At 39.7% G+C, this 27,402-nt stretch overlaps 1 protein-coding gene and 1 pseudogene across 4 annotated transcripts in view; one reads left to right on the forward strand and one right to left on the reverse strand.

Moving 5' to 3' along the window:
• Positions 1-3,717, reverse strand: part of GRIN2B (glutamate ionotropic receptor NMDA type subunit 2B) — a 403,399-nt gene extending 399,682 nt beyond the window's left edge. For 2 of the 4 annotated variants that reach the window (XM_036074447.2, XM_078075634.1), the window contains exons 1-3: positions 3,601-3,717; positions 3,026-3,262; positions 1,595-2,023 (exon numbers count right to left, since the gene is read on the reverse strand). The gene's annotated coding sequence lies outside the window, so the exon portion shown is untranslated. Of the gene's footprint in view, positions 1-1,594; positions 2,024-2,398; positions 2,569-3,025; positions 3,368-3,600 lie in introns of those variants that run through there. The other 2 variants (XM_036074448.2, XM_078075633.1) reach the window with 2 other exon arrangements.
• An 8,673-nt stretch (positions 3,718-12,390) lies between these two features.
• On the forward strand, positions 12,391-12,936 carry LOC118524320 (small ribosomal subunit protein uS17 pseudogene; annotated as a pseudogene).
• Positions 12,937-27,402: the final 14,466 nt, after the last annotated feature.

A 27,402-nucleotide genomic window follows, 5' to 3' on the forward strand; every position in this document is an offset into this window, starting at 1 on the left:
AGATAACCTCAGCTATTTGTAGACATGGTGAGAACATGGTTCCAAGTGGGATCCCATTCTCCCATTCTGCCGCCAGTACAGACGGGTACAGATTACCAGTTAAATGCTCAAAAGAACGAAACCGGGGGGGGGGGGGCGGTGAGTGTGGATGATATCCATCCTTTCTGGACAATGAAGAACTATCTTCTGGTGTGATGTTGAGGGACAAAGATCTTCTCCTACTTCCCCCACATCCCCTTGGTATTTTTGGATTGCTTCAAAGTACAGTCATTAAAAATGCCAGAAAAAAAGATTTGGGGGGAGAATACTTTCAGAGAGACTATCGATACCCATGATTCTGCTACAGGATTTTGAAGATCTTTATCTCAACCCGTTTCCTGCATTTGGGCACCCTTAGAGTTTGGGGGTGTACGGTCAGTGGACCAAGGAGAAGAGCACACCAGCTCGCCATCATGGCCCTCCAGCCTGTGGATGATCTGATTGCCTCAGGAGTTGTCTTGCATTGCATGAGTGCCTAGCTGAAGAGTCATTAGCTAAGTCTTTTCCGTTTCTCCTGCTATTTCTCTTTTCAAGTACATAAAAAAAATACTGCCTAGCCACATTTCATATACTGTAAAAACTGATGAGAGGAGGAAAAAAAATAAAGTCTTCATTCTCTTTTGAAGATACAAGATGAACACATGCAAACGGCACATCTCTTTGTTTAACACAAAGACTCACGTGTCGAATTCTGCACCCCTTCCTCATGCACAGCATTTTAGAACTCTGCAAGATAGCCATTTTGCAAGAGTGTGGAAGTAACAGTTTGCTTGGAGGATGTGTGGGTATAAATAGATGTGTAGACAGAAGGAGAAATTTACAGCTCAAAAATAATAGCACAGGAAAAAAATATCAATTAAAAGGAGAATATTGACAGAATTCGTTCTTTGCAAGCATAAGACTGAAGTCCTTTTAACCTGCAGCATCCTTCAATTCCAGGTGTTCCTAGACCAGCCAGATTCCCCACCTAGACCTGTCCCTCTGCAGTAGGCCTCCTGGGATCTCTGGGCCCGGTGTCAATGCTTTAGACAGCAAGTGGACTTCAGGGCAACAACCACAGTAATCATTATTTTCATTTTTTAAAAGGGCATTAAAAAAAAAATTCCTAGGAAGGTAGAGAATAGGAGACAGACAGGCATGGAAGTGGCAACGGGGGAAAAGGCTAGCCAGAAAAAAAAAAAAAAATTTTTTTTTTCTAGATTCCCATAAAAATCAGAGCTGTAGCCCTGGGTGAATAAAATGCTATTTAACTCAAAAATCACACAAGTCTCCCATGCATGTCTACATACATAGACCCTTATGCCACCCAACATCTTCCGTCCCTACATACATCCACCCCCACTGCCTCCCAAAAACCCGAAACCTGTTTGATGAGGAAGGGAAAGATATAACATGGGAGATTTCCCCCTTTGTAATAAGCCTTTTTTCCCCAAACAGCATTATTTTCTTATCTTGTCACCTTTTCTTCCAAAAATTCCACTTGAGGGATTTGAGAGAGTGATAAACAAGGAATCCCTACCCCAGGTGAGACGAAATAAAACAGAATTTGCCCTACCTTGGTTTGTAGAAGCCAAACCTCTAGACGGACAGATTAAGGGAGTGAGCATGTTGGGAATGTCCAGTCTCCTCTTCTCGCTGGCATATCCACATAAGAAAGACGAAGGATAAATGAAAGAAAGATAATTTAAAATCCAATTTATCGTGAATTTTGTTTTAATCTTGTATCTTGAAGAGATGCAAATTCAAAGAAAAAAAGACTGAATTCAAAGGTAATTCAGGATATGGAGAGCAGCTCACAATGCAGAATCCAGAGTAATTATTCCATTTGCATGTGAGGTTAGTGGCTGGGCTATTTTTTTAATGATTCTTCTGGCAATCACGGTTTTTGATTTTTGGAGCTTTAGTGGAGGAGGATCTGTGTAGAGAGGCTGGGGGCCGGCTCTGTCCCTCCGTGGAGCATGGTCATTCCCAAAGCGTCCCCTTCCTAAGGGGGAAAAAGAGGCGGTCAGGGTTTGATTCGAGTGTCCCCCGGAGGGTGAGAAAAATGCATTCCGAAAAAGATATCAATTCGTTTTAAGGAAAAGGGGCAGGAAACCCCGCATTTCCCACAGAGTGCACACGAGAGGGATGGAAAACTGCCGGCACCGGTCTATAAATAATTCAGAAAAGGTCTGGCTATACCATTCCTGGGACAGGCATGGATGAGAGGTGGGAATGCCAACCTGAATGGAAGAGGGGAGAGGGAGGGAGCGAGCGAAGGAGGGCAGCGGGCAGGAAGGAGGAAGGGGGGGGGAGAAGCGGCACCATAGAGCAACACACACTCCACACACTCGCACACACGCAGAAGCACAATCCCCACTTAACTCGCCAGCAAGTGCGGCCCCCAGCCCCATCTGCATTGCTGCCGACATGTCTGTCTCGCTCTCCCCATCGCCTCCAGCGGTAGCGCCTCCTCCCACCCCGGGCTTGTGCTGAATGGGTTCTGATTGTGCACTGGGTGCACACTGGGCATTTCTTGGAAGGGGCACACTGACACGCGCGCGCACACACACACACGCCCCCGACGCGCACGCGCCCCCGCGCGCGCACTCACACTCACCCCCGCGCACACTCACCCCCGCGCACACTCACGCCGCCGCCGCGCTGATGTGCAGCGCACGGGGCTTCACCTGCAACGTGTCGATTGGACGGATGGTCGCGGCGCGTGGCTCCGGCCCGGGGCACCGATGCCCAACCTCTCTGTTCGGTAAGGGTATTAACACCCCCCCCCAAAAAGACCAGAGGGAGCCCTCCCCTTTCACCGTAAAAAAATAATATATTTTTTAAAAAGCCACGTCCAAATTAGCAAGTGCCGGGTTCTGCTGGATTCAAGAGCTTCACCCAACAGCAGGTTAGTTAACGGTTCCACTGCTTCGACCCTTTATCTCCCTGACACCCCCAAACCTCAACACTGAGACAGGAGACTCCAAAGCGAACATTTACGTACCGACTCCGAGCGCCTGGGCGACTGCAGAAGCTCTGGAGAGGGGTGGCGGGTGGCCAGGGATTGAGGGTTTTCCCTTCCTGCAAAGCAGGATTGATAATCCGTGTCGGGGGTTTTGAAGTTCACGACTCTTCTTGGCAAAGCCAAAGAAAATGCATTCGGACGCCAGCACTTCTGGACTGTGGTCATCAAAAATCACCCTGACGAACACTTTCGATAAGAGCAAAGCCCCGAGATTTCCTAGAGGTGAAGAAGCCGAAGGAAGTGGTTTTTGAAAAGGGGTTGGGGGGGAACCTTCCTTTCTCAAAAAAAAAAAGGGGGGGGTGGAGAGGCAGGAGCCCAGATTCCAGTTGGTGATGATCGGAGCCGGGGGAGGGGAAGCGGGCGGGGGCACGCTGTGCAAGTCAACCGCGCGGCAGCGGGAGAGGAAGACGAGGAGGGGGAGGAGGGGGAGAGTAAGAAAAATGGGTATTAATCACCGGGGACGGGGGTTGGGCGGGAGATCACAGGTTGCCTGGTCTGGATTTGGGTCTCACACCCAAAAACGTGCGCCCCCCCCCACCCGCACACACACCTACCTCTCACACACTGGCTCTGGTGGGAGGAGAAACCCACGAAGCTAGGGAGGATGTTTCTGCTCCCAGCATGTGTGTGTGTGCGTGCGTGTCCTCTTTCTCCACACCCCCCACCCCACCCCACCCCCAAACCCCGTCACCCCCTCACTCCTATTGCTAAGACTCCGGCGGAGGCAGCTTCCCACGTCACGTGCTGGGGGAAGTGGGGTAGGAAAGGGGGGAAAAGGCTTAACCCGAGTCCGTGGCGCCTCCTGCTGGCCGCAGAGAGGCACAGCAATGAGGAAGGGCAGTTAAGGGGTGTGGGGAGCGAGACAGTGCCCCCGGTGGGCGGCCGCACTCGGCTGCGGAAAGCGTCTCAAAGGCGGAGCTGCAGTTTGAAATTTAAGACCCTTGCTCTCTTTTCCACAAACCAGCCTCTGCTTCGTACGTGCAGCGCATGTGCCGGACGAGTTTAAAGCCGGGTTCTTGCCTTCAAGAAGCTTAAGGTCTATTTTGAGCCCACGAGGCTGACGGGAAAACAATGGGAAACAAAGAAAGGCAAACTCAATTAAGGGCTAAATTGTATAGTACAGATTATATGTGTGCTTTGCTGACGACTAGTGAAGGTTCCAGGAGTTTGGCATTTTTTATTAAAGTAGATCCTGTTATCTAAAGACCTTGATGAGAGAGAATGATGAGATAGGTGAATAATCCTTATATGAAACTACATCTCACGGCATTTACAAACCCACCTTCTTGTAAAACGCAAACATCCACTCGTTTCTCTCCCCCTTAAACTGTTTTCTGTTTTAATAGCACTTATCACCACCTGTATTATTATTTTTAATATTAATATCATCGTGTAAGCACCTTTTTTATTCTGATCCGTTGTCTCTTCAAAGATCCAGCATATTATAGTGGTGGACCATTTTCATACTGGTTACATCATGAACTTCTCACCAACGTTCCTGAGAAGCAGCCATATAAACACACCGGTAATACTCCTGTGTGAAGTAGTGACACCTAGTAATTTGGAGCTTTGATCTATGTAAAATACATCAGACGTGTATTAGGTCCTATAGACCAGACAGTAGTCATAATATATCTGAACCTAATTCTTTTCATGTTTCCTAGTTTTTGTTAGGTTTAATGGTTGCATCTAAGATTTTTAAAGGCACACACAAACGCATGAGCATTATATGGAAACACAAACACAAAATTATTCGTTCTCAGTAATGGTATTACTGTTTTTCTAAGACAGGATAGGGCTGAACTTCCACCTCTTTGGAGAACTATAGAACCACTCCAGAGTTGCTGTGCCCCTTGATACACAACAGCCAACCCAAACCACTCTATGTGCAGATTTCCAGTTGTTAGAACATGGATTCCAGGAGAGCAAGGACCCCATGGAGCTTTCCTGAAACACTTCCTTAAGTCTCCCAGGAATGCCATTACCTTCAGAATAAGACCCAAACTCACTGAAGGGTTGACCTTTAACCTACTTTAAAAAGCAACAACAACAAAAACAAAAACAAACAAAAAACCCTCAGGGCCCACCTTCCCCTTCCTGTCCCAATTCTCTTCACCAAAATTGGGCCATTCTTCTCTATTTTCTTTTCTTCCCTTTCTGGACCCAGGAATTCCATTCCAGCCCATTCACTTTTGCAAGTATAGAGGAAAGAATGAATTCTCAGTCTCCCTCTCCCTAATAAAGTCTACCCTCTCCTTCAATTTCTAGCTCAAGTCCCACCTCATCTGAGGATATTTTCAGTCAACCAAGCCTGAATTGATTTCTGTAACAACTGCAAGGGTTTTTAAATGAGGTATGGCCCTCACCACCATCCACCTGACTCCCACCCCCTGCTTTTGGAAATGTGTAGAGGAATTTGTATGATCAGTTATCAGATGACAAGGTGATGGTACTGACATGCGTGATGCGGGCACCAGAGATAACGACACACACCAAATTGGTCATTTGGTCTTGCATTAGGAAGAACTGGCCCAAAAGGAAAATAATAAAGCCATAAGCTCTTTATGTTGGACCATATGAAACTGCTGGTATTCAATCATATGAAACTGCCAATCACACGAAATAACCAGTATTGACCTATAATAAAAAGGCAATTTCATAAGGCTAGACTTAAAATTGTAAACGTATGTATATCTCCTAACTTTCCAATTACTTGTTTAACTACTTAAGGAGCTAGACCAGCATCTACATGATCCATCTATTCCCAGCACCTGACTGTTGGTTAGCAACCTCAGGAGTTCCCCTGGTGAAATTCTAAATTGGTCCCTGTACACGAGAGCAAGGAAAGACTGAAGAAAGAGACAGATCACTCCGGATTGGTGGGTGGCAGTTTTAATAAGCAAGACAACTTACCTATGAGGCTTCTCTTGGGCAGCCGCAAGATAAATGGATCTCAACACCTGCCCACCAGAATCTTAAGAGTTTTATAGAGGCCTTCATGGGGTTCAGTCATGTATATAGTCCAGATGGTCTCAACCCATTAGTCTCTCAAAGCTGTATCCTTGAAGTGGCTCCTAGGGTGAGAACAATGGGTAAAACGCACATTCCAAGAACAGAGCAGGGGGTAAGGAGCTTCCAGTTGCCCAGATCCAGCTTGTGGGTCAACTGGCTGGCACCTCCTCTCAATCACCTCCTCTAACAGTGGCACAATTCCAGACATGTGCTTGGGCCTCAATAAATATTAAGGTTTTGGTTTGTTTGGGGTTTTATTAATGACTATTAGAAACTGCTTTCCCAAGCAGTCTTGCTGACTCTGGCTCTGGAAGATCTAATTCGAGGAACCATGCAGCCTGTGAGTGGAAGGTGGCATCTCTTCTCCATGGTATTCATTGCCCATTGTCCATTCAATGGGAGAAGACCTCTCTCCTTATTTCTCAGACTCCCTGTCATTCCCTGGCACTTCTCATGAATGACCTGTGCCTCTAAGGACCACAAGCCTTTCAATAAAACTGTTGTCAAGGATCATCCGGATTCATGAAATTTGGAACGCTATTTCTCAACATTGCAAATATGCATTTCTTAACTCCTAGTCAGGAAGCACAAAAAGCAATGTTCTAAAAAGACAAGATGTTGGATTATATTTCACAGCGTCATTTATTGAAGGAAAAGCTCTTGCCTGAGGCTGCTAATGAAATGTGGAGGTATTCTGCCAGCTCTCTTGACCAAAAGAGAGGATCCCAAGAGATGCAAACACTCTTGTCCATGGCCCAGTCAGCAGATGCAAAGCCCATGCCTTGCCCAGCAATAAATAAATACATAAATACATAAATATAAGCAGGAGGTAAGGGGGGTATATTTATCTCACAACATCTTTCATATCAAACAACGATACCACAGGGTAAGGCCTGAAGTTTACAATTTGGGGTTCCTCTTTAAGGAAAAGAGTAGAAATTTTGATGTGAAAGTGAGTATTTACTTAAAACGAGAAAATAAATCACGAGAAATAAAAAATTATTTGATATTAATGCCACAAAAAATTTGTCATTATTAGAATTTTATTAGTTATAGCCTGAATGTTCTGTAATATTTGCTTTTCTATATTTTTTATTTATATTCTTCACATTATGATTTATAATATCATTTATATGAAAATAACAGAAAGAATCAAGTCTATCCTTTACTATGGTTCCTCAAAAATTGTTTTTCATTATGAACCATTTAGAAAAATTTCTTATTGGTAGTAGTGCAATATGTGTTTTTCAGAATCACTGTCAAATTAGGGAAAACCTTTATCAAATTTCTTTTATATAGAAGTTGCACGATTTCAAGGATTTCAAGTTTTCATGTAGAGTGGTTAATATTAAATATCCCTTGAATTGATGCTACTCATTAACCAGTTTACAGTGTATTACAAGTTTTGTATTATTTTCATCAATGTTAGTGTTTCGTCTCAAACCAGCCAGAAATTTAAATCTTTTTCCAGTGTGTTCATTTGGTTCACTCCTCTTCTATAACTGGATTATCAAACAATCCAGGAGCCTATTCATTACTCAAAATTTCTCTTTTCTTCTTACAGTTGTGGTATGATTTGAAAAAAAAAAATGTTGCAGTTTGCTTTTTAATGTCAGGTTGATTTCTATTGATGTCAATGCTAATCTTATTGTCATTTTTTATTTCATATGCATTATTATATGAATTTTCTCTTAGTTCTTCAATAAATAAGTGTATATAAAATAAAGAACTCTTCAGCTATGGCCTAAACAACAGTCTGTAATTTCTCACTTGTTTTATTAAAATGTCCCAAGGTGTCTTTCCAAACTGCAGACAAAGTGGCAACAAACTCAAGCTTTATCAACTCTTAAAGAAACTTTTTAAAATCTATGTTCAGGTTTCCCTTCCCAGCCTATGAAAAATTCTAGAACCTTAATGTTGATGTACTCTACTTACAAAGCAGGAGCAGCTTTCTAGTGGGAAGCATTACACTTTGATTCTTTAAAGAAAATTCTAAGTTGTCAAATATTCTATTTGTGAGACAAATCTGAAGGGGGGGGAAAAAAGCGTTACAGAATACAAAAGCGGGCTACAGCTTCAGGTAAGGGGGTGAGGCACTGAGCACATGTTCTCTGAGACTTCAAGTCACAGTGCGGGGTGAGAAGGCACAAGGGGCTGATGGAGTTTTCCTGGAAGCTTTTCCTTCATTGAGAAAGCTGGCAATAACTTAACTCTATAGGAAACTGATGGCAAGCCGTATAAATATATCTCACTGAACCCAAATTAAATTATTGCCAACTCAGTCTCTACTTAGCTTCATCTCAAAAATGCTCACTGCCACTCCAATGACACCCAGTATAAGAGGAAATCAGAGACAGTTGGAGTGGAAAGAGACAGCAATCTTAAATGATTGCAATTAAAATATACTACTTTTGCAAATTTTACTAAAACATTTGGACACATTATTAGGGCCTCTCCCACAGCCTTAGAAGAAAGGGCCCCAAGTGAGAGGCTGGGAATCGGAAGTTGCATTAGCTTCAAAGTCAGTCTGCCTCTGCTCGTTACCTAATGTAAAACAGTCTTCTTAGTTTCTAGAGAAAATATTCGAATTTTATCTTTGAAAAAATAATTCGTTAAAGGCTCAGTTGACAACATGCATATTAATACCTTCCGCTGAATCCAATCCATCTTCTTTTGCTTGCAACTCCTGGAGTGTACAGGAAACACAGAGCATTCAATTTTAATAACTCTCACAAGCATACTAAGATCCTGATACCACCATCATTACTTTTTTTCCCCCCATCATTACTCTTTTAAAAGAATCTCTATTTTGTTCTTATCATAATGATATTAATTATTCAACCCAGGCAGTCTTTTTTCAAAGGGATAGTTAAACAACCTTCATCCCCTCCCCCCCCCACCTGAAGACCTGCTTGTCAGCCCCAACAATTAAAAAAGTCTTCATTACCCACTGCATTTTCTTGAGCCTGTTGTGTACATTGTAACAATATACTTCTACACATTCACATTGTATATGCAGAGAAACATTTCTTTAATCCTTCCCTACCTGGTCCCTTTTCTTTTCCAAAATATACAATGGGGGCGGAAGGGAGGAGAGAAAGAAGAGAAGAATAAATAAGACTTGCAGAGAAAAGAATGATTGAATCTAGAAAGTGGATGGAAGTTGTGATAGTAAGTTCTTTGTGATAAAGAGAAGAATTTGCATGGTGGTGTTTCTAGCATCACTCAACTCCTGCAAGAACACACCCTGAGTGGAAATAACCCCCAATTAAGCACAGTTAGAGTTGGCACTGACTTACTGGGTTTTTCTCCTCCTTCAATATAGCAAGGATATGACAACACTTTTTCTGACCTACCTAGCTGTTGTTTTTTGGTTTTTTGGTTTGTTTGTTTGTTTGTTTGAAGAAATCCTTTAGAATCTTGATTTTATCTAGCTGAATAGGTTTTGTGTGGTTTTTTTCTTCTTTTTTTCCATCTAAATACTTTAAGGGGGGAAAAATGGCCTCTAGTCTCACCATTATGACGTACAGAAGAGCACTCCCGCTGTTTCATTATCAGATTGATGAAGCTTCTTGAGAAATATGCCCTAATTTCTTTTACTACAGACAATATGGATGAGAGATCCCATCCCTATCTGGAGGCATTTTCAAACATCTTATTACAGGCAGTCAGATAATGATGCAAAGGATAAAACAAAATGGAGATAAATTCTGTATCTCTCCTCTCACAGGTTCCCTTCTCTCTCATCACTTCATGTCCTTCTCTGAAATTTTCTAACAGTTTTCTTTGTGAGCCAGGTATCCATTCCCCCAATATTGCCTTTCCATTTTAGAACCTGCCGCCTTCTGTGTGGGCCTTTATTCCTGGAGCAGTCATGCCATCATCCTCTAGGGAGGTACCTCCTCTTCTTCATACCCCCTTCAGAGTCCTTTTATCTTCCAGAGTAGCTTTTATTGATGCTGACTTCTGCCCACTTCTGATGGTCCCTCTGCTCCCATCAGCCTTCCCATTCACAGCCAAGGGATCTTATGCAGAGCCCAGTTAAAGGACATCAGGACAAAGCATAGGGATCTCCTGCCTTAAGTACAAGAAAGAAGAGCCAGCAGGGAGAGACGGGCAGGCTGTTGAGAGAACACGGAGTCACAGAAGTGTCTGACGATCACTTATGGGGACATTGGTCCTGCAAAATGAATATGAAATTGTGTGAATTAAGCTGGATTCCACTGGAGAGCATGTGCACGCATGCGCACACACACACACACATACACAGTAGCATTTTGAAAGAATTCTGAGGTGCCAATCCGAGGCAAGGGGTGATTATTCCTCACATGTCCCAAATCTACACATCAGCCTGAGCAGTACATAAAGTAAGCACCACCAGGGCAGGGGGCTGGTCCATTTTGTTCACTGCAACCCTTCCGACATCCAGCACGGTGCCTGAATGAATAAATGAATGAATAACTTCTAAGCAGACCCTAAGGATGAAATCAGTAGGTATTCGAAGAAGAATTTTCTCGATCTTTATAGGAGCTGCATCACCGTGACCCTGCTTGAACACTCAACAGCCTCCCCACTAGTGGAGTTTAGTTCAAACTCCCTTTTTACGCCCAGGTTCCTTCACAGTCTGGCCCCAACCTCCCTCACCCCCGTAGCTCTTCATCACGTGCACTCATTTTTTCATTATGTCTTTAAATTGAGATTTATTTTCTTTTTAAATTTAGATTTTAGTTTTATCAAAGTTGTGTGAGCAAAGTTTAAAATAATCAAGTTGTACAATAGCAGTGTCCTCTGACCTCCCACCACCTCTCCCCCCTCCCTAAAGGCCACCACTATCAGCTTTTTTTTTTTTTTTTTAAAGCAGGCTTCTTGCCCAGCGTGGAGCCCAACACAGCACTTGAACTCAGGACCCTGAGACCATGACCTGAGATGAGATCAAGGGTCCGACCCTTAACCCACTGAGCCACACTGGTACCCCTCAGTGATCTTCATTCAAACTGTCAGCACTCACCCTCACAGTTCAAAATGACACACTTACATTGCTACTCTTCATTGTCTATTGACATCCTACTATGGAAGATAAAAGTTTGTCTCTCTTTCATAAATAAAAACAGAAACTAATGTATCACATATATGCACATTCCCTTCCTTCATATCCTCCAATACGCATTGATCATACTTACACTTAAATCAGTATTCAGAGTCTACAGTTGTCCCATAAATGTCCCTTATTAGGTTTAGTTATCCTGCCTCTTAAGTCTCCTTTAATCTAGAATAGTTCCTCCATCTTATTTTGTCTTTCGTGACACTGACATTTTTGGAGAGATTGGGCCAAAATTATCTTATAGAAATCTTCACAATCTAGAATTGTTTGATTCTTTTCCTCATGAATAAATTAAGGATAAACATTTCTGGCAAGGTAATATTGTGAATTTCTCCAATGCATTAAATTATCAGGAGATACATAATGCCAGTGTGTCCCATTATTGATAATGGCAAATTTGATCATTGATTTGGGGGTATCCACCAGATCTCTCAATTGTAAAGGTATATTTCCTCTTTGTAATTACTAAGTAATCCGCTGGGTGATAATTTGACACCGTGCTCCCACGTTCCTGTTTCCTAATAACAGAGAGTATTAAAAAGAAATCTTAAACTCTGAATAGGTTATTTGTTGTTGGTAATGGTATTAGCGCAACAATTATGGACAGAAATAAAAAATTTATATATAAGTTCTGTCCACTAAAAGGACCTAAAAGCAATGACTTCACAGTAATAATGAGCACACCCGAACATCCAGATCCTGGTTTCTAAACACTATTCTCCAGGGAAAGGAACCAGGAATCCTTGATTCTGGGTGGAGTCAGGGAAAATACAAGGTGAGCCCAGAACATCTTGTTTAGCCTGAAAGCAAGGAAGTGTTCTAAAACTAATGGGGACATGTCAAAAGAACATATGATCCAGCTTAAAGGATCTCCCACTGGCCAAATTTGGGGCTATTTTAGCTTGAAAAAGAATAATGACCATATTGATTATGAGACGTTGAATAAAAAAGACTCCATTAGTCCACAGGGACACTTGAAGGAAATGGTGGTGGGGAGAGGGAAGAAAAGCTCTTCTTTACAAATATTCTAGTTAATAAATGCTTAAGGAATAAGAGAATTAGAGGATCACCATTTTACCATCTCCAATGTAACAACCGATCATCATTGAATACTAATAAATGTTTTTTTGATGATTATTTTTGGCAAGGCACAGTTATACAATGTCCTTATTCTTAACCTGTAAAAATTATTATGCCCATTTTTAAAACTTCAAAATGTATATTCTCGGGGAAGATGGCAGACATTCAGACTGAGCGCGCCTACCAAAAGCAGCCAACCATCTTTCAAAATAAGAAGAGGGTCCTGCTTGGAGAAACTGGCAAGGAGAAGCTCCCGTGATACTACAAAAATATCGGTCTGGGCTTCAAGACGCCCAAGGAGGCCACTGAGGGCACCTACATTGACAAGAAATGCCCCTTTACTGGTAATGTCTCCATCCGAGGGCGGATTCTTTCTGGTGTGGTGACCAAGATGAAGATGCAGAGGACCATTGTCATCCGCCGAGACTACCTCCACTACATCCGAAAGTACAACCGCTTTGAGAAGTGCCACAAGAACATGTCCGTGCACCTGTCCCCCTGCTTCAGGGATGTCCAGATCGGCGACATCGTCACAGTGGGCGAGTGCCGGCCCTTGAGCAAGACTGTGCGTTTCAACGTGCTCAAAGTCACAAAGGCCGCTGGCACCAAGAAGCAGTTCCAGAAGTTCTGAGACGAGACATCTGTCCACACCCCTGAAGAAAATAAAGTTATTTTCCCAGTCAAAAAAAAAAAAAAAGTATATTCTCTCACATCTTACAAACACCTCTTCCTCTGCATCCATGTTTACTAACACATTTCATAAACCCTTCCAAATTTCCTTCTTTGCAAAATTTTTTCTTTTATCCATTGGTAGATTGCTGTGAGCACCGATTCATATATAATTAATGACTCTGTAGAGAAGAAAATCCTTTAGCCTACATTTAGGAGCAATATCTGAATTTCTTCCTTTTTGAACAAAACCGCTTCATAAATTTCTTTTTACAAAATGCTAAAGAACATCTCTAAGTTAGTTAGCTAGTTTAGTCCAAATTTTAAAATACTAATTTGAAAAACATTAACCAAACACTGATTATGTGTAAAGCAGGATGCTAAGTACTGTTGGAAAAACTAGAATAAGTCAAACACATCCCTGCTTCCCAGAAGTTTAAAGCAAGGAAAACAGTATGTAAACAAAGAAACAATCAATGCAGAACTATTTAACCCCTATAATAAAGACAGAAGTAAAGATGCTAAGACCCCAGAAGTAAGACCCATTCATTCTAATAGAGTGTGGAAGATTGCTTTAGTGGCCCCAATTCTTCATCTCTTCCCACAACCACACCCTTTGCCAGGTAACCCTGCAGTGCCCTTTCATTGTGAGAGAGGCACCTTGACTTTGGATTTGGCAATGTGACTTCCTTTAGCCAACAGAATGAGGCAAAATTGATGGAGTGTCAGCTCCATATGCAGGTCTCAAGACGCCTACATATTTTTGCTTGAGCTCTCAAACCTCTACCATTGCCATGAGAAGAACATGTCTAGGCTAACATGCTTGTCCTAATAGGAAAGAAGAGATAGGCAGAACAAAACTAGACACCCTAACTGAGCCCAGCCTACTTCCATCTTCAGCCAACCCTTAGATCTGTGGGAATGAGTGCTTGATGTTCTAAGTCACCAAGTTTTAGTGTGGCACATGGTGCAGCAATCTTATGGCAACAACTAACTGATATACAGAGGGATGAAGGGAATCTTACACCTCAGAGGATGTGGCATTAGTTCTGAACTTAGAAGGAGTAGGCTGTTTTTTAGATGTAATTGACATATAATAGGATATTAATTTCAAGTGTATAACCGGACTTGATATTTGTGTAAATTGCAAAATGTTCACCACAGTAAGTCTAGTTGACACCCATCCCCACACATAGTTATGATCTTTTTCTAGTGATGAGAACTTTAAAGATCTACTCTCTTAGCAACTTTCAAGGATACAATACAGTATTACTAACTATAATCACCAAGGAGCTAGACCATTCTAAGCTGAAGGGAAAGCACAGGCAGAATCTCAGAGTCATGTTCAAGTAATAGCAAGTGATGGAACGCAGAACCAAAGAGGAATGTACTAAAAGTATGGAGGCAGCTTCTGGAGGCTCTTGAATTCCATATTAAGGAGTCTGTATTTTATTTTACACTCTACGGTTCTGAGAAAGAGAGGAATTTGATCTGGCCTAGACTTTTGGAAAATAATATTGGCAACAATTCGGGCTAAATGCAATGGAGAAAAAGGAATCAAATTAAGAATGATTGATCCCTTATTATGTACTGAGTGCTTTACCTTAATTATCTCATATAATGTCTCAACAATCCTATGAAGTAATTATAGGTATCCCTTTGTATAGATGAAGAAAAAGACATAATGACATTAAGTAACTTTCCCCAAATCCCACAGCTGGCAAGAGATAGAACTGGGGTTCAAGGTCAGGTTGTATGACAAGAAGATCAGGTTGTATCCTCTCTCTACTATGATCATTCTGCTTCCCAAATATTGGATGCAGGCAGACAAATTAGGAGGCTATTGCTATACTCTAGGCAGTGCTAATGAATTATGGTGGTGGCAATGAGAAAAGAGGATATATTTTAAGATTTTTAAGATATTTTAAGATTATACAGTTGTATTTATTTATTTATATTGCCAAAATAAAACTGCCAGCAACTGGCTGAATATGGCCGGTGATAGAGCATGATAAGAAGATTCCACACTTTTGAGCATGACTAACTGAAGTGTTGTGATGCCCCTATGATAGGAGACAGAGGAAAAGCAGATTCCGTGGTAAGAAACCAGACACGAGAGTTGAACGATCATCTTAGGAAGTTTTCTGGCTAGTGATAATATTAATAATAACTCTCACTGAGTACTGTTCTTAGTGCTTTGCCTTAAGCAATTCACTCATCCATACAACAGCCCTATGAACTAGGTGCTGTTATTATCCCATATTATCGCTAAGAAACCTGAGGAACTGAGAAGTTCAAGAACTAGCAATGATGCTTGGATAGAAACACAGGCAATCGGGCTCTGGGGCCACACTCTTGACAACCACACTCTGGAATCGGTCAGTAACAGCTCCTCCAACATGCCCGACCCCAGTCCCAAGAACCATTCATCAGGATAGTCAAGGTTACGCTGCAGTGAAGAGCCCCAAAACAACAGATCCTTAATACAAGAAAAGATTACTTCTCACACTCTCCAAATCCTGCAGATTCTAGCCAACCTCCAAGGCATAGTTCTCCCTGTGTCAAGAGAACATTCTCTGTTGCCTCAGTCCTAGGTCACGTCCACAGCAACATGGGCTACCAGGATAGCAGCCATAAGGAAGGAGAGGGATTGCATTTCTTGAACTGGCAGTCAAATGTTTTGTCCTAAGGAAAGAGATGCATCTCATTCCTGCCCACAACCCACCAATCAGAACTAGTCCCATGGCCAAGCCCAACTGTGTGGGGCAGGGACAATTCTGTCTAGTGCAATTCTTTCTAGAGAGAGTGGAGCCATAAATATCGTACAGCAGCGATAGCTACTTCCTCAACTATACAACTTCTTATAGCATAGCAGTAATTAGACATTTGGGTCTTAAAACTCAAACTTGGGGTGAAAGCACTAGTTTGAAATGTATTTGGATAAGCATATGTACAGATCCTAATTTCTACCTCCCTTCTCAGAATCCAGGGTGTTCATGCCCTGTTCCCTGTCACCACTCCCATTCCCGTCCAAGGAGATTGGAAAGATCAAATGACATAATCCATATGCTTTGCAAGCTTTAAAGGACAACATAATAGTATCATTCTATCTGATGTGAGGCTCTTTTTTTACCCTCAATTATCTCTCAGCCAGTCGTTCAATAGCCACAGAGCACCTAGACTAAAGGCATTCTCCTAGGCACTGTGAAGATACAGAATTATTTAATACTTATCCCTGCCCTCAAGCAATTACAGTTGAATGAAGAACCCAGGCTGTGTCCATGAAATGTTAATAAACATAAGCAAAGCAGCAGAAAATACGTGGCAATGAGCACTTCTGATAGGAAATACTCTTCTAGAGAACAGTGAAGCAAGAAATGTGGAATGTTTTGAGTTGGTTTTCTGAGAGTATCTTCACAGCTAAAGTGGTGAACTCAAATGCATGAAGTAGCCAGGTGTAGGGATGGTGGGAGCTACAGTGAACTGGAAAGTGTATGTTCTATCAAAAGGCTTTCAAATTCTGAGGGGAAACACAAACACTGTTATGGATCGAACAAAACACAACTTCTTGGCAGTATCTAGACTGTGACCTCTGGTTTAGAGCATTTCCCCCAGGGATATTTTTGTGTTGGTTGATAGCAAATCCTTAGGTAAAACAGGTAAATTTCAGACAGGGACAGCTCATGTGGACACACAAGAGACAAGGAAGATTGGAGAAGAGTGGCTTCCAGAGTCTCCCTGTTGTCCTGAGGAATCCTGCCACAGGAGAGTTGGCCTGATCTAGTAAACTAGTCAGTATGATGCTAATACATAGAGAACTAAAACACATCTTGCCTAAATTATCACAAATTTCAACTTAGGTCAAAATTAATAAGGTTTTCCTCTACACTGAAATCATTTTGATGGCACGATAAATGTTAGAACTAAAACCTTAACAGCTGTCCAATGATGTCACAACTAAAAGAAGAACAGGGAAGAACAATTAACTAGCATGATTGCATACAGAACAATGGTTGGCTTAATTAAGACCTTCCAAAGACGCATGCTACCCACTATAGATTTTCTGAGTTTTTTTAAGAGTGTACATTTACCCCTTACAATAAGACCTCAGAATTTGGTTAAATATGACATTCATTTTTATGTCTTATCTTGCTCTCTGTCCCCTAAAAATGATTGACCATCCCATTTAATTTGAAAGGAACTTAAATTTAAAACAACTAATAAAGATTCAAAAATCTTTTCTTCTGTATTAGTATTTTTAGTTAATTTTGTATTTAAAGAACTCTACCCTATAACTTAATTTTAAAACACTAGCTATGTCATTTTTTCCAATCTTTTACAGGTACATACATCTATATTTAAATTTTATGTAGTTGTAAATATGTGATGGTACTTGTGTATTTTATTTACTTAAATCTACTTTTTATATAATTTCCTAAGTATCCACATAGGTCACACATTTATCAAGATAAAGGTTATAATTTGCTAATCCATCCCTTAAATTTTGTTTCCAATTTTTTAATATGATGAATAATTTGCCATAAACATCTGGAAAAAAATACTTTTTTTTCCTCTTAGAAATATTTACTTGGGCTGCATTCCTGAAAGTGGAATTATTGATCATTGAGTACTATCATATTTACTGTTTTCATTTCCAATTTTTCCTAGGAAGGTTTTACAAGTTTGTAAAATCTTACTTGTACTTCTTTCTCTACTGCCCCAAATACTTGGTTTTTATTATTTTATTCATATTTTTTATATAACATATAAGAAGGATCATCTCCTATGGTCTTGAATGTATTTTTGTATAGCTATGATCAAGCTTATTGATTTATTGTTCATTCTTTCTTGTGTGCAAATGGTTTGTTCTTCTTCTTTGGCCAATTATTCTGTGGAAAAGAAATATTAGCTTTATTCATCTATAATTTTTCTCTTTACATTTGTATATTCATCACACTTATTTTGTATATTTCCCCAGCATAATATCTTAATTTTGAAGATTTTGCTGTTAAAAATATTTTAAAATATTTATTACAGAGCACTTACAGAAATTCCTAACTATCAAACTCTAAACTCCCAAGAAACTGATTTACATTGGCCTAAGTTAGTCTTGATTCAGAGACGAAATTTTGACCAATTCCAACTTTCCTTCCAATGTGGCTTTAGCATTTTGACTTTGTGAGTTACCCAGGCAGACCAGTATTATAGATGTTGAGTAAGGTTGGGCCTGATACACAGCCAGGGTTTATGCTTTTATGAAGTTGGCAAATATAACATAGAAAAGGCATGTCTCTGGTAGCTGTTCATAAAGCAGATCATATGATTTATAGTACCCCATAGCAACCTAAATCCACACTATTATTCCAAGAATACATTAGTGGGCAATACTTTTAGAAGCCATCCCAGGAGGATGGAGGCCAAGATCTCAGCAGAAATAGAGATAAACATTCACAATAACTGATCACTGATGAGGAAAGGGCCACCTGTTCCTTTTTGCAACAATGTTAACTATCTTTCTTTTTACTGGCAACAGTAGTCATCAACCACTCCGAAGTTAAAGGGCCAAAAGCCTCATCTTCAGAAATTCCCTGTGCTTTCTGAAGCTTCATTTTTATTATGGAAAAAACACTGCATTAGGAAGTTCACTGAAGCAATACCATCACCTTTGCAATAATTTATTTCCCACTGAGCTCATCTACTCCCAAGATTCCAAACACCAACTGTATGATTTCCAAATCTATATGCCAGACCAAATCTTTCTTCTGGACTTGAGATCCACATTTCCAAATGTGCTGGAGACTGCTGCTAGATGGCACTTATGCCCTTTCAGGCATTGAACACTCAACATATCCCACACTTACCCATATTCTTTCTTCTCTTGCCAAACCTGCTTCCTCTACTATATTCCCTGTAGTGTGGGTAATATCAACAGTTGTCCAAGCCAAAATTTTGAGGAAGAATCTGACTTGTCCCTCTCACACCTCTCAGACTAATTCAGTCTTCCTTGTAATTGCCTCTTGAATCCATCTCATCTTTTGCTTCCTTACCCTCATTATTGCATTCCAAGCTTTCGGTAGCTTTTGCAATAGACTCTTGCATGTTCTTCCAACTTCCAGACTCAACTCCCTCTCATCCATCTAGCACACTATAACAGACGGCTCTTTTAAAAAAATCTACATTGATCAAGGTACCTCCCACTTTAAAATTCTTTAATATCTCTCATCCCTTACAGTATAAAATCTAAACCACTTAGTATGGCATCAACTTTATCGGATGTTTGTTACTTGCAAAATCCTAGCAGAGAGCAGATAAAGACTTGGATTGTTGATTCTAGAATAGTAATGAAATATACTATATCACTCACATCCTCACATGTTCACAGCCCTGTAGTTAATAACACAGACCTTACATGGCTAAGTGGAAATAGGAATGCAGTTGAGGACTACATCTGAAGTGTCTTTGTGCTCTCACCTTAGGAATAGAGAGTTATCATCTCTAATCCAATCTCTATGTTTTGGAGTAGAAGCTTATAAAATGTTATATATAATAATTTTTATTAACTCAATAGTGGATATGTTTATTAAAGATACTAATAAATGCATTGACTATGCCATGGTGATATATGGATTATATCCAAATCACACAACACAAAAATTACACTAACTGCAATGACAAAGCTAAATCAGTGGGTCTTTAGATGACAGTTTAAGCCCAGAAAGAATACGAAAAAAATCTTTAAAAATTGGTATCTACCATTTGCATCGACATGGATGGAACTGGAGGGTATTACGCTAAGTGAAATAAGTCAATCAGAGAAAGACAATTATCATATAGTTTCACTCATATGTGGAATATAAGGAATAGCGTGGAGAACAATAGGGGAAGGGAGGGAAAACTGAATGGGAAGAAATCAGAGAGGGAGACAAACCATGAGAGACTCTTGACTCCAGGAAACAAACTCAAGGTTGTGGAAAGGGAGGTGGGGGGGGGACGGGGTAACTGGGTGATGGTATTAAGGAGGGCATGTGTTGTGATGAGCACTGGGTGTTATACGCAACTAACGAATCATTGAACACTACATCAAAAACTAATGCTGTACTACTATGTGTTGGCTAATTGAACTTAAATTAAAAAATTTTTTTGAAAAATTAGTTGAGTGTTTTGTCAACTTCTTTGGACTTAAATATCAGTCCTCCAAAATGTATTGCCACTTACACATACACAGTTTTTCTTTTAAGATATTGTTAACTTCTGAAAATCAAAGCTGCCTTTACGTAACCTCATCAAATTTTATTCTAAGATCATTTCCAAGACTTAACTTCTGCCCCACTTAAATAATTTTCCATTTTCGTATTTATTTTCTTAAATAAAACATAGGCAAAGAGCTATCCCATTCCAGGACCAGAATATGATAAAGTTCTCCTTGTGCTTAAAATAAAAATTTGTGTTTTGGATATTCAGAGGCATCTTTCAGATGATTTGCCTCTGAATACGCCACAGAAAGACACGTAATGGAGGCTTATTCTATATTTTCTAGGGTTTTCTTTATTCTTGCCATTTTGTCTTACTTTCTTGGGCTCACTTTAACAAGGCGGGTGGCACACAGGAAGGATCTGAAAGAGATAAAAATTCAGGAAAAGCTGGCTGATCCTACCAGTGATGTTTCCCCAGCTCACTCACCCTCTGGATTCTCCTGTCCCTGTTATCTTTGAGGATGGTTTCCCTGTTTACGTTGCAGAAGGAGCCCTCTTCATTCTATCACAGAGACTTGCTCTCCCCCTTCAAGGAGTCATGTGTCCTGAGGATTCTAAGAATTTGCAGCAAACTCTTTCCACAATATTTTCTCTGAATTTCAACTCTTCTTTTACTCTCCAATTGATGACTTGAGGCTCAATTTTTTATAAAGATGTAATTTTAAATTGTATCCAGAGCTGAAGCTATCTTTGAGGCTCAAGGTCATATTTTCATTAAAAAGGATGTAAATGTGCACTTAGAGTGTTAGAACTATCCCTTGATCCTGAACATTACTCTCTGTTATTGAGAGAGTTTTCAAAGTTTTTGTCTCAGGTCTGAGGATATTATCTTTATTATTTTCCTGGTAATTCTTACTCACTACATACATGTGATGTGAAGAATAACTAATAAAGGATGTTATAAAGTCTTCTATAAACATTGCACATTCTACATACACTTAATAATTTTAGTGTCAATAATTCCTGAATGAAATTTTATAGGGAGAAATGGAACCCACACGCTTTAGCGGCATCACACAAATTTTGAAAGCCAATGGTAACTTCATTATAACCAAGCCCAACAGAAATATTAATTCACACAATAAATTTTATAAATCTACTCATCATAACATTCCTTTTTTTAAATTTCTACATTTAATAAGTAAATGTTGATCTGATATTAATTTTAAAAAGACAGAATGAAAAAACATAAGTGACAAAACTAAAACAGCAAAAAGGAAAGCTCTGGGGTTGTAAATGAAATTACAAGATTTCAACAGGGCCACAATTTAGGAGCCTTCCTTATGTTCCATTATTAAGGTCATGTTTAAAAAACAAACAAAAAATCATTTTTAATCATGGAACAGCATATGCAACTTTTCTAAACCAGTTGATAGAAAATCTGCTTCTGGCACTATCTTGGTTCATGGCTTGGGGAAAGCCATTTGGCCTACTTGTACTTTCAGGATGTTTTCAAAAGAAGAATGAGAGCCACTGGATCTTTTTCGTTCTAGAAAAATGGGGTGCCAGCAAAATTTTTTCTTTCACTCTCGTGTGCTATCTTCTGAGCCCCAAAGTTATTCAGAATTCAGAGAAGGAAAAGAAGACAAAGAGGAGACTTTTTTCACATCAGCTCAAAGGTCTTCCTCCCTTTGTGAACTAACTTCATTTTCATTCACACTTCTAAGTCCTCTCATACACTTTTCTCTTTTCCTTCTACCTTCAAAAAAGTTCCGGATGTAAGAATACCATACAGTGACCAAGAGAGACAGCTGAAAGACAGGAGCCAACAAACCCATGTTTGTGTTCATTGTTTTATCTAGCTCACTAGAAACAATAGGTACTGCTGTGTTTCTTGCTCCTCTGAGAGAAGCCTGACAACAGTTACCAAACAGTTCCAACGTGGAGCTGGGAGTTTCAGATTCCCTCCCAATGGCTAGACATGCCTCACTAGCCCATTATCTCTGTTGGCATTCCTAACTGGAGACCTAAGTAGATTGAACTGGCTCGGTCAGTTCCAGATAAGAGATGAGTTGCTTTCAACCAAATGAATGGCTCCCCAATTCTTTTTTTTTTTTAAGATTTTATTTATTTATTTGACAGAGAGAAAGTGAGAGAGCACAAGCAGGGGGAGCTGCAGAGGGAGAAGCAGGTTCCCCGCTGAGTAGGGAGCCTGATGTAGGGCTCGATCCCAGGACCCCAGGATCATGACCTGAGCGGAAGGCAGATGCTTAACCAACTGAGCTACCCAGGTGCCCCTAGTTCCCCAATTCTTGTGTTTCAGGCTAACGCTCCCAGGCATTCATCCTACCTAGAAAACATGCCTCTGGATTGCTTCCTCTCTATTCCTTAGAGAAATGGAATTAATAACAATTTTTAGAAGAATGCAGGTTAAAAATACATAAAACTCCGTATGAGCTTGTCTAAAGTAGTTTTTCCTAATATCTTATGTCTCCTTTTAGCAGAAGAAATAAAGATTTTTGTTATATTTAATCCAGAAAACTGTAAGGCAGGCTAGATTTTGTTTCTCTCTGATTTATTTCTCTATGTCTTGCTTATATTGGACAGGTCACATTAGGTTTTGGGAAGACAAAGGAAACATAGAAAAGGGTAAATCAGGCAAATTCCTTGAAATAATTGATTGTTCTAAGTAATATGTTTACCCACCCCCTCCAAAAAAACCCCACACCTATTCATTATGATTGAATATAAATAAAATTCTGACCTATAAATAAACATTTTACAATGTTTATTGGACCTTTTTCTTTTAGCTGAAAAAGCACCACTCTTGCTCAGTAGCATGCGTTTAAAAATGTTATGATTTAAGAAATTGGGGCATTCAATGGGTTGTTATCATGCCCCAGTATGTGTAAGTTACTCCTGAGCCATTAAATAGATGCTCACGGAGAGGAGTCCCATCAGCAATGGCAGCAATCACAGCAAGCTACTAGTTTAGAGTGGAAAGTACAAAAGTGGGGGCAGCAGAGAGGTTGTTTTCATTGTAATATCATTTCATAAGAGTAGAAGGGAAGCTTTAGTAGCCTTATGGTACCAAATATGTTTTAATGATCTTCTTGAACCAAGAAAAAGCTTGAAGAATATTCAAATGAGATGGGAAGGCTAAGATTATTTTAATCATAAGGAGTTTGAGAATAAGGTATTTGGTGGTCACAGGAAGTAGATTTGAACATGGAGTTCCCCATGCCTAACGTATATATCAACTTCTCATCCTCTTTTTAGGGAGATGAGTGAATGCATTGGTGCTCTTACAGCTGTTTGTTAAACACGTGTTCTTACATCACCTCTTAGATATGCATCCCTTCTTTTTCACAAGGTCTCTATTCAGGCCATATGAGGACAATGTACCGTGGTCAGCAGAATCTGGGTTGGTCCAGAAGTGTGAAAACACACAATTGTTCCTCCTTCTCTTGCTCTTCCTCCACTCCTCAGTCCTGCAGAGACATCTCAGTCTTCTGGCAGGCATGAGTAAAGGAAGGGCAATGTCTTTCCCTCCTTCCCAATTGGGACCTGGGATCCAGGATATGTGGCCAATGTGATATTAAGTTATTTCTCTTCGGGCCACTCTGCCCTTATTACATATGCACAGAGAAAAATTCATATGTATAAGTCACAGACTAATTCTTGGCAATTCCCACCAGTATAGCTGATCCTTCTTTCCACTTTCTGGTATGCAGTAATTGTGCAGAGCTGGAATTGCAGCCTGTTCATTTCAACACACATTTGAGGGGACCTTATCATTTGGCATATACCCCCATTTTTGAGTAAATACTACTGTAACTAAAATCTTTCCGGAGAGTAAAGTATTCCTAATGTTAAAACTACTCAAAGATATAAAATCACAGAAGTACATTTGTATAATGAAAAATGTACTTACACAATAACTGGAATGTAATCTCACAGGCTAATAGGTGCTTCACTCTGGCTCACTTATCAGTGAGTGCCACAGCCTGTTAACACTGTTGAAGCCAGGGCTGACTTTCCATTTCAGAAAAAACGCCAAGATTTTAAGAACTTTTACGTTTGCAGTTTTCTGAAGTGCAAAGCAACCAGATCCCCTTGTTCTGTTCAAAAAATTGTTAAGTGTTTTTAAAGTCTTCAAATGACACCTGGCACACGAAATGGTGTTACTATTGCTGTGATCATTTGAATATTTGGACAAATAAGAGTATCTCCTAAAAAACCCTGGGGAAGAATAATCTTCCTACCCTATTGAAACTTCCAGTGCTATTTCTTGAAGTAAGGAACCCCATTTTTGTACCCCTAAAGCCTGCCATGAATTTGAATTTCTAAATGGAATTATTTCACCATTTGGGAAATAGAGGGAAGACAAATGAAAAGGACTAGATAACTTTTGAACAGTGAATAGGCTAAGAGATGGCTTACTAACAATATTCAAGGGCATAAAAGTTTAAGAAAGATGAAGACAAGCTTAACTTCATTCCACTCAGGACAGGGTGGGAGAAAACGGACTTAAAACTGCACCAGAAGAATGTGTTGTGTATGCATAAATATTTACATGTACACACAAATATTGGACATGCACATATATACACATAAATACAAGCAGAGTCTTCATAAAGCCCTTGTGTATACTCTTTTTTCTTTCTCTTGTGCATCGTAAAGTCTAATAACTTACTTTGGGGTTATAATATAAATATCCTATGCAGAAGTTCAGAAGTGAATTTATTAAACTGTAGGACAACCATATTATGCAGTTATTACAATATATGCTAATTGCAGGTCCTATGACACTTAACACAAATGGCTGCCCTAAACAAAAAGATAATGGATAACCTTGGCTATAGAACTAAAGTCCACATCACTCTTTAGAGGAAAATTTCTTTTGACTTTATATGATACATAGACATTGCTCCTGTCATACCTACAAGGCAAGTTATTAAACTTTAAAAAGCTGTATGAAGACATTGTGAAGTAACTTTGCATATAAAAAAATTCTCATACAAAGGTTGAATATAAAAACAAGTAAAAGTTTGTCAACTTCTTAGAGTCCCAAGTAAATATTTTGATGTTTTATAATTTCAATCTTTTTTGAGTAACCATATTATTTCCTAAAATTATTCATGGCATGATACGTTCTCTTATATCTTCTCATGTATAATTCTTCCTCAACTTTCTTTGAAGACTCTTCCTTTCCACCATGTCCTTTAGATATTGAGTCTTAAAAGATAAGTAGGTGCCCTCCTATATGCGTGAAGGTGGAGAAACACAGTAGGAAGAAAAGAGCATTTGAAAGAGATGGAAGAACCCCATCAAAAGTACACGGATAGGAAGACTCCACCAAAGAATTGCTGAAACTGATACAGGAATTTATCAATGTCACAGGACATAAAATCAACACACAGAAATCTGTTGCATTTCGGTACACTAACAATGAAGCAGCAGAAAGAGAAATCAAGGAATCGATCCCATTTACAATTGCACCAATAACCGTAAGATACCTAGGAATAAACCTAACCAAAGAGGTAAAAGATCTGTACTCTGAAAACCATAGAACACCTATAAAAGAAATTGAGGAAGACACAAAGAAATGGAAAAATATTCCATGCTCATGGATTGGATGAACAAGTATTGTTAAAATGTCCATGCTACCCAAAGCAATCTACACATTCAATGCAATCCTTATCAAAATACCATCAACATTTTTCAGAGAGCTGAAACAAACAATCCTAAAATTTATGGAACCAGAAAAGACCCAAGTAGCCAAAGTAATGTTGAAAAAGAAAAGCAAAGCTGGTAGCATCACAATTCCGGACTTCAAGCTCTTAATAGAAAGTTGTAATCATCAAGACAGTATGGTACTGGCACAAAAACAGACACATAGATCAATGGAACAGAATAGAGAGAAATGGACCCTCAACTCTATGGTCAACTAATTTTTGACAAAGCAGGAAAGAATAACCACTGGAAAAAAGACAGTCTCTTCAACAAATTGTGTTGGGAAAATTGGATGACCACATGCAGAATAACACTGGACCATGTGCTTTCACCATACACAAAGATAAACTCAAAATGGATGAAAGACCTAAAAGTGAGACAGGAATCCATCAAAATCCTAGAGGAGAACACAGGCAACAATCTCTCTGACCTCGGTCACAGCAACTTCTTACTGGACACGTCTCCAAGGGCAAGGGAAACAAAAGCAAAAATGAACTATTGGGACTTCATCAGGATAAAAAGCTTTTGCACAGTAAAGGAAACAATCAACAAAACTAAAAGGCAAGGAAGAAGATATTTGCAAATGACTTATCAAATAAAGAGCTAGTATCCAAAATCCATAAAGAACTTATCAAACTCAACACCCCAAAATCAAAAAGCCAGTCAAGAAATGGGCAGAAGACATGAACAGACATTTCTCCAAAGAAGACATACAAATGGCTGACCTGAAAAAATGCTCAACATCACTCGGCATCAGGGAAACACAAATCAAAACCACAATGAGATCCACCTCATACTTGTCAGAATGGCTAAAATTAACAAGTCAGGAAACAACAGATGTTGGCAAGCATGCGGAGAAAGGGGAGCCCTCTTACACTGTTGGTGGGAATGCAAACTGGTGCAGCCACTCTGGAAAACAGTATGGAGGTTCCTCAAAAAGTTAAAAATAGAACTACCCTATCACCCAGCAAATGCACTACTAGGCATTTATCCAAAGGATACAAAACTAGTGATTCAAAGGGGCACATGCACCCAATGTTTATAGCAACAATGTTGACAATAGCCAAAATATGGAAAGAGCCCAGATGTCCATCAACAGATGAATGAATAAAGAAAATGTGGTGTATATATATATATATATATATATATATATATATATATAATGGAATATTACTCAGTCATCAAAAAGAATGAACTCTTGCCATTTGCAATGACATGGATGGAACTAGAGGGCATTATGCTAAGTGAAATAGAGAAAGAAAATACCATTATGATTTCATTCATGTGGAATTTTAAAAAAAACGGATGAACATAGAGGAAGGGAAGAAAAAATACAATAAGATAAAAACAGAGAGGGAGGCAAAGCATAAGAGACTCTTAACTATAGGGAACAAACTGAGGGTTGCTGGAGGGGAGGTAGATGGGGAGATGAGGTTATTGGGTGATGGGCATTAATGCGGGCACTTGATGTAATGAACATCAGGTGTTATATGCAACTGATAAATCACTAAATTCTACCCCTGAAACTAATAATACACTATATGTTAACTAAATTGAATTTAAAT

Source organism: Halichoerus grypus, chromosome 6 (assembly GCF_964656455.1).
Source record: "Halichoerus grypus chromosome 6, mHalGry1.hap1.1, whole genome shotgun sequence".
In the NCBI taxonomy this organism is placed as follows: Eukaryota; Metazoa; Chordata; class Mammalia; order Carnivora; family Phocidae; genus Halichoerus; species Halichoerus grypus.